This window comes from Prinia subflava, chromosome Z, assembly GCF_021018805.1.
Source record: "Prinia subflava isolate CZ2003 ecotype Zambia chromosome Z, Cam_Psub_1.2, whole genome shotgun sequence".
In the NCBI taxonomy this organism is placed as follows: domain Eukaryota; kingdom Metazoa; phylum Chordata; class Aves; order Passeriformes; family Cisticolidae; genus Prinia; species Prinia subflava.
In genome coordinates, this window is record NC_086283.1 from 10,293,362 (window position 1) to 10,301,141 (window position 7,780).

Consider the following 7,780-nt stretch of genomic DNA (forward strand, 5'->3'; position numbering starts at 1 on the left):
CAGGACGGAGGGAGGGAGGGAGGGAGGGGCGGAGGGACGGAGGGGGGGAAGGGAAAAGACTCCGCGGGCTCAAAGCCACATGCGAGCCGGTCCTGAGCGCTCCCAGGGATGGGCCATCCACAGCTTCCCTGGGCGACGTGTGCCAGCGCCTCGCCACCCTCACAGTAAGGAGAGTATTTAGCCCAGAGAAGAGAGGACTGAGAGGGGATCTCATAAATGTCTCCAAGGTGGGTGTCAAAAGGATGGTGCCAGACTCATTCCAGTGGTGCCCAGTGACGGGATGAGGAGTTACCGGCCATAGACTAAAGCACGAGGAGTTTCATCTCAACATGAGGAAGAACTTCCTTACAATGAGGGTGGCAGAGCACTGGAACAGGCTGCTCAGGGAGGTCATGGACGCTCCCTCTCTGGAGACATTCCAGACCCACCGGGACACACTCCTGTGTCACCTGTTCTGGGTGACCCTGCCTTGGCAAAGGGGTTGGCCTGAATCATCTCCAGAGGTCCCCTCCAACCCCAATTGATTCCACGAAGAACTTCCCATAGTTTTGATCTGTGAGGCTGTACAAGAAATTTTTCAAGCATATTTTCTTTATTATGGAGTGTGGGCTGTGGTATGTAGGTCTGTCTATGTGGTTTATAACAAGTCTTTCGTTCTATTTTTAGCCCAGGAAAACCATCACAAATTCAATATTCAGTAAGGCAGTAACTAAAATTAGAAAAATAGGCTGCAGAGTCAAGGTGGCATTGTCACATGAAGGATGCTGATTGTCTTCCTGGAAAGAGAAAGATTAGAAACCAATGATCTGTCATAAAAATAAATGTGATTAATGCACATATTCTATTTCTCCTATTTGCATGGGTTAGAGAGTGAAAAAAGAGACTACCTGTGCCTGTAAAGATGACTGCTTATGTTCTCTGGGTATTGTCAAATCTAGTGTCAATGTAGAATCAGAGAGTTGTTAAGGTTGGAAAAGACCTTTAAGATCATCAAGTCCAAGTGCCAACATTGCACCTCCACCATCTTCACCACCAAACCATATCCTCAAGTGCTATATCCATGCTTTTTGAACACTTCCAGGGAAGGTGACACCTTTCTTTCCACAAAGAAAGTTTTCCTCATATCCAATCTAAACCTCCCCTGGCACAATCTGAAGCCATTTCCTCTTGTCCTGTCAATTGTTACCTGGGAGAAGAGACCAACCCACCTGTGGCTTACAGCCTCCTTTCGGGCAATTGAAGAGAAAAATAAGATCCTCCCTGAGCCTCCTCTTCTCCAGGCTAAACACCTCCAGCTCCCTCAGCTGCCTCTCACCAGAGTTGAGCTCCAGACCCTTCCCCAGCTCCATCGCCCTTTTCTGGACACACTCTAGCCCCTCAATGTCTTTCTTGTAGTGAGTGGCCCAAAACTGAAGACAGGATTTGAGGTGCAGCCTCAACAGTATCACAAAAAATGATCACTATCCTACGTACTAAAATATCTCTAACTTAATGTCAGTGCACGGATCTTTTTACTGGTTCATGTTAATAATCACTTGCTTTCAAAAAGAGCATGAGGATATGCCTATTGAGTGGGAGAATAGCTGCAAAACACTTCAGAACATGTATCTGCAAGATCCAGCCATTAGTACTGGGATCCCACTCCTTGTTTAAATTTCAGCTGTCTTCCCACTGCTGGCAAGTACAGACTGATTTCAGTTAGAACTTTGATGATGAGATTCTGTCTTTCTACTTCAGTGCTATTAACTTCAATTAAACTACACCAATCCTTATTCTGATCTTAGTACGCAAAATATTCTCCTGTTTTCCCGGCATCCAGATGACTCCCCAGAAAGTGTGATTTGAAATCTAAACTATAATCTCAGTATTTCTGTAACTGTCTTATTCCCCATGGTCTTCTGTCCCCATCCTTAACAAAGAATAATAATAATTTTAAAAATATCTCCTAGGCTTAGAGGTTAGGTGAAAATTTCTGCTTTTCCGGAACAGAAAAGCATGCATCCTACTTTTTCAGAGTAAGTGTATTCATATAAATCTGCTGGATGCATTATGACAGCATTAATTGGCAAAAAAGTAGCCCAGCTGACTATAGGACAAGGGCAACAGATAAAGTGTTGATCCAGGTTTGCCATGTGATAAACAGTTTCACTTAGCATGGCAAATTAACCGAAGGAATTTGATGCCATGCTACTACTGAAGTGTAGTTGCAGGTGGACACCCATGTTTCTGACAGTTCCTGCCTTCATTTCTCCAGTACTGATAACACTTGTATCAGCCTACCATTTGTAGAAAGTGTGAATTCACTGTCAGAGCGAATTAGGAATTCACGCTGCAAAACAAAAAGATTACAATCATTATTTTCTTAAACAAGTGAAAATAGCTGTGTACTGATTCATGCAGCTCACGCTGTGACAGTATTTATGTCCAAATTCTGAAGATAGGCAACCAACTGCCAACCAGCATAATGAAATATCTTTAAAGGACACATCATAATGTGCTTATTTTAACCTTCTTAAAGGAGAATGTTACCAAATCGGCAGAATCGCTCCTTAATGACCCATGTCACTAACAGGTGTTGTACTGTGAAAAATCAGTGCTTCTTTTCCAAGTAACCAACAAACCAAGCTATCAAGCAAAGCAGGACAGGTACCTTCGTACACTTCAGTTTCCTCTTTGTTCCATTCAAAGAACCCTAAGGAGTTGCAGACATCGTTTACCTGGTTAAGCAGGGTTTGCAAGTACCTCTTGTCATGGACTTGGTATAAAAAAACCTGGGGTGTACTGGCTGATCTAGTTTCAGTGTCTCCTGCTCAAATACCATCATCTGCTTCTTGATGAGATTTCAGTACAATTGTTATTAATTATTTAGGATACTTTATTAAATTTTATGAGCATCTAATTCACATTCAAATTCATATCTGAGTATAAATTCACAGTTTATTCCTATTTTTGTCTTTCATCCTTACTGGGACAATGTCAGTATACACTTGTGCTCATTTTGTAGTGGTCAACAAGGACGCATGTAAGGAAAAAAGAGGACTCCTGCTCTAACTAGTAGACAGAGTTCCTTCTGTTATTCAGTTTCATTTATTTGCTGTATTTCTGAAGTGAAAATTAAAGGCATGCTGTTTCCTTGCTTCCTTATAGAAGCCAAGGATGCATACATTAATTAAACAATTTAAATGTATGTGTAATTTAAATAACAGCAAGCCCCCTAATTGAGGAATTCGCAATCTTGTCCTCCACAGTCTTTGGAAAGAACGCAGACTGCAACAGCAGATCAGCCTAGAATAACAAACCCTGAAATAGTTGGCCTAGGATTTGCTGTTGAAATGGTTTTTAAACAGCCCTACATCATCATCCCCATAGTAAAAATTATGTGGTTTCTGTGCTATTTCAATGCTTTTGTTTTCCAATTTGGCCTTGATGTTCTGATTTACAAAGTGAACTGACTCCTGCCTCCTGGAGATCCATCCACTGCCATTTTCCATTATGCGGTGGCACACTCATTCTCACTGGAGAAGTTCACTGACCTTTGCTATGACCTTACCTGAGCAGAGGCCTTTTTTCTCTGTCAGGCTTTTCACATCCCTTTCTGGCTGCCTGTCCCCCTGTGTTACAGACCAACACACAGAGAGGTGCATGAGTCATGAATTTTATAGCCCATTCATGATGCTTGATTTATGTTCACTGCTGTCTTCCCAACTTCTCCAGAGTGATGCAAGGCTGGGAGTACGTGAAGGCAGCCAAGAGGGCAAAAGGAGAGGTCAGCTATGTCTCATGGGTGAGAGAGCAGCCGCAGAAAAGCGAGAGCAGCTGGCAGCTGAGACAGCTGCTGCTTAGGGAGAAAATGGCCACTGAATTTGACATTACTTAAGAGAGCACCTTAGCTTGGGGCCCCCCTCCTCGCCCTGCTTCTCTGCATTGCAGTACTGGGGGCTGGGCAGTCCCCCTTTCCCAGTGAAGCTCTTGGTAGCTGTCTCCTGTTCAGGCTCATTGAAGACTCAACTAAATGCTTGTTTGTCTAGCGATGGCTGAAACAATGCAAAAATGCCACCCAGGAGACAGATCACATGCAAATGTGCACTGTTGTGGCTTGGGCAGACGGTACAGGCACTTACTGAGTTTCTCATACCAAATGCAACAGTTATGTAGGTTGTGTGTGTCTGTATGTGCATGCAAAAAAGAGAAATCACAAACCCATCACAAACACCACAAAGATGGCCACAGAAGCATGGTCTTAAAAAGTGAACGGAAAACAGCCCTATAGGAAACATTATCCAGAGGAAAAAGACAAACCTGTGCTCAATGCAAAATAGTCTTATTAAGAGCACTGGGGGAAAAAAAAAATCATTGTAAACATCCTTTGTAAACAAACAGAGCTCCATTGAAGAAATAGCTGTCTCCATTTCTACTCTTTAAGGAAAAATTATGTAGTATTTCAGATTCTGTCCAATTCTCTTAGTTAAAAGAGGCAATATATGTTAAGCATCACTCTTTCCCCCTCCACTGGTGCAGATGCAAACTAAACTATTGAAAGGCCCACTCCAGCTACAATCCAGGCTGGAGCAGACTTACTCAAAGCTAATTCCAAGCAAGCTTTAGCTATGCTGAAAAGGAAGATTGTGGCAGTGTGTGAAATTTAGTTTATTAAGTTTGTTATATGTTCCTTTGTTCCGTCTCATCCACGTGTACCCCTGTGGCAAATTACGTAACTGTCAGTTTTCTGTCACTCATGAAGCCCATGAGTTTTGTATTTCTCCCTGTCCCCTGGTTGGCAAAAGTTGAATATCGCACCTGTCTAACGGTCCCTAGATTTCCCTCTATTGGTTGTTTTGCCTTTACTCCTCTCTGACACCATCTGTATAAAAGTGTACGCAGAACTGCCCTCAGGGCAGTTGCGAGGGCAGATGCAGGGCGCGAGAGATCACGCTTGCCGCACAATAAACGCTGCTACCTCGCTGCCTTCCATCCTGCCTCTGTTTGTCACTTTAAGACCGCTGCCAAGGATCTCTCGAAACAAAGAACCCACAGGAATCAGGATCGTCGCACGGCGCACGAACTGATCCTCGTCCCGTGTCGCGGTGCCCAGGCTGGCCGTGCGTGGAGATGCTGAGGTATCAAAACACAGCACTGTGACAGAAGATCCTGCACATTCTTTTCTTTTGTTTTGTTTTACTTTGTTGTGTTTTGATTGTTCAAGCTGTACTGCCTCTTGCAGAATCTCTATTAATATAGGGCATCAAATTTGTGCTATGATGTAAGAATGGTTCTCTCTGCATTCAAAAACACTCTTCTGCTACCCAAGAATTTTAGCATTTTCCAGTGAATGCATATGAAACTGGTTGTTTTATCATGGGACAAGATCAAAGGGAAACAAGCTGCATCTTTGTAAAAAAATGGTGATTTTATAAAAAACATTCCTGTTTAACCAGTAAGTTGCAAGCTTTAAAAAGAGAAACTCTACTGCTATAAATACTTGAAATAATACATTAATATGTCTGGAGATGAGAAAAAAATTTATTCTTTGCTATGGAAACACAGGAGAAGTTATGGAGTGAAGCTCTGGCCCAATTAATAACAGGAATGTTACTGATACCCAAAGAGATTTCACTTAGTTTGTCTCATCAGAGGGCCATAAAAATAGACTTAATAGTAGTAAAATACAATCAGTGTTTTATTTCTGCTTTAGATACCATGGCCAATACTGTGTGATATTAAAACTTCTTTTTATTTTCAGGTTTCAAAATCAAACTAAGATGATCAGATTTTTACTCACATACAACACAGTGATTCTAAAAGTGTTATTTCACTCAAATCAGTGAGCTACAGGCATGCAGATCAATTAGAGCTCATACCTACACACCTCTGACTTTGATGCTACTCTGCAGAATGAAGATGTTCTCAGCAACTACCTAAATTCACACAGGAAACTGATAAATCCCTGAAGGATCACTGAAGATGAGATACTCAGCATTTCTTTACTTCAGCCCCTTCTTTTCTCCACTATATCTTCAAAAGGTGGGATTTTCTGGCTGTATCTATGATACCTCTTTGCCTTCTGTCTTAAGGTTCCTTTTAGTTTGAAGATTACATAACTTGCAAGGCAGCCACATAACTTCTGAGAATCCTGTCTATTACCTGTGTTAGGGACCGGAAAAGATTGCTCATAATCCTCTCATTGCTACTGTGAGTCGATGGATAACTTCTGATGTCATCTTTAGAGGCTTTTTGCCTCCAAAACTCAACAAATCAAAGAAAAACATATCCCAAACCACAACAAGTCCTTGCCTCCCATTTGTGTGGCAATGAGGTAGGCCATGTTCTGAACTCAGCTTTGCTATATTCATCTAGCTAATTAAACACTGTTAGTAAACATAGTTGTCTTATAGAGGGCTTCATGCTTTTCTCCCTATCTTGCATAAGAGAAGTTAAATGGCTAAATTCTGTATGATATTCTATACAATTTGGTGGTTAATGCTGATAGTTTCAGTAAAATTACGTTGAAGGCTGTAAAATGTAGATCTGTACACTTGGCTCATTAAGAATAAAAATACAAAGTTAAACACAGAAGAAAATTAAGAAGAAGTTATCAGGGAGGAAGATGATTCTGGATGGATTATCTTTATTTATGTTAAAAGAATTAAAGGCAGTATTAAAACAGCCAGTCAAAAAATATGCATGGCTGCCAAACAAGTAAAGTGGAATATAAGATCTATATGGCAGCATATTAGGCAAATAAATAGGAAGATTTATTAATTACTGGTTTACTGGTTTGCACCAAAGCATCTATAAAGAATTACCAGAAACCAAATGTTATGAAATAGATAAAATGAACAGTATGTCACTGGACAAAAAAAAAAAAAAAAAAGGTTCTTCATGTGTTGATGTACTTCCTGAATGTACAAATTTCAGAGATTATGTTCTTGTTTCGCCATCCTAATGTGATTTAAAATTACACAGTTTAGGAAGAAATACTTTCTCTTTCAATTTCTGTTTTGTCACTGGGATAAAGATATGCTCCAGTTCTTTTACTTTGAAAACTGTTATAGTATTTGCTTCATCAAGCAGTATCACAAAAGGTTAAGAAGTTAAATATAGTTTTGTTGTGTTATTCTTTATTGAACCCTTTGCCTTTTTTAAGTACTAATCAAATCAAAACATGGCTGTCCAGGGAAGTTGGTGTAATCACCATTCCTGACAGTGTTCAGAAAAATGTGTGGATGTGACACGTATGGACATAGTTTAGAGCTGGGCTTGGAAGTGCTGGGTTAACAGTCGGACGTAATGTTCTTAAAGGTCCTTTCCAACCTGATTCTCTCATTCTGTTCTGCGGACAGGGGACCACGGAGCGCTGTGCTCGGGGGACAAGGGCCTTCACACCGCTGTGTCCGGGGGACAAGGGCCTTCTCACCGCTGTACTCGCGGGACAAGGGCCTTCTCACCGCTGTGCTCGGGGGACAAGGGCCTTCACACGCTGTGTCCGGGGGACAGGGGACCACGGAGCGCTGTACTCGGGGGACAAGGGCCTTCACACCGCTGTGTCCGCGGGACAAGGGCCTTCTCACCGCTGTACTCGCGGCCCCCAGGCGCCTCTGGAGCCCGGGGGCCGCTCCACTACCGCAGCGGCCGCCAGAGGGCGCTCCCGTGCCCGCCCGCCTCTTCCTGCCCGAGCGGCAGTGGGAGGGGTTCCCGGCAGCCCCCGCGAACGATGACGACTACATCTCCCGGCTGGCACCGCGCCCCAAACGGCCTCCGGTCGCACGTGACCAGCGGACGA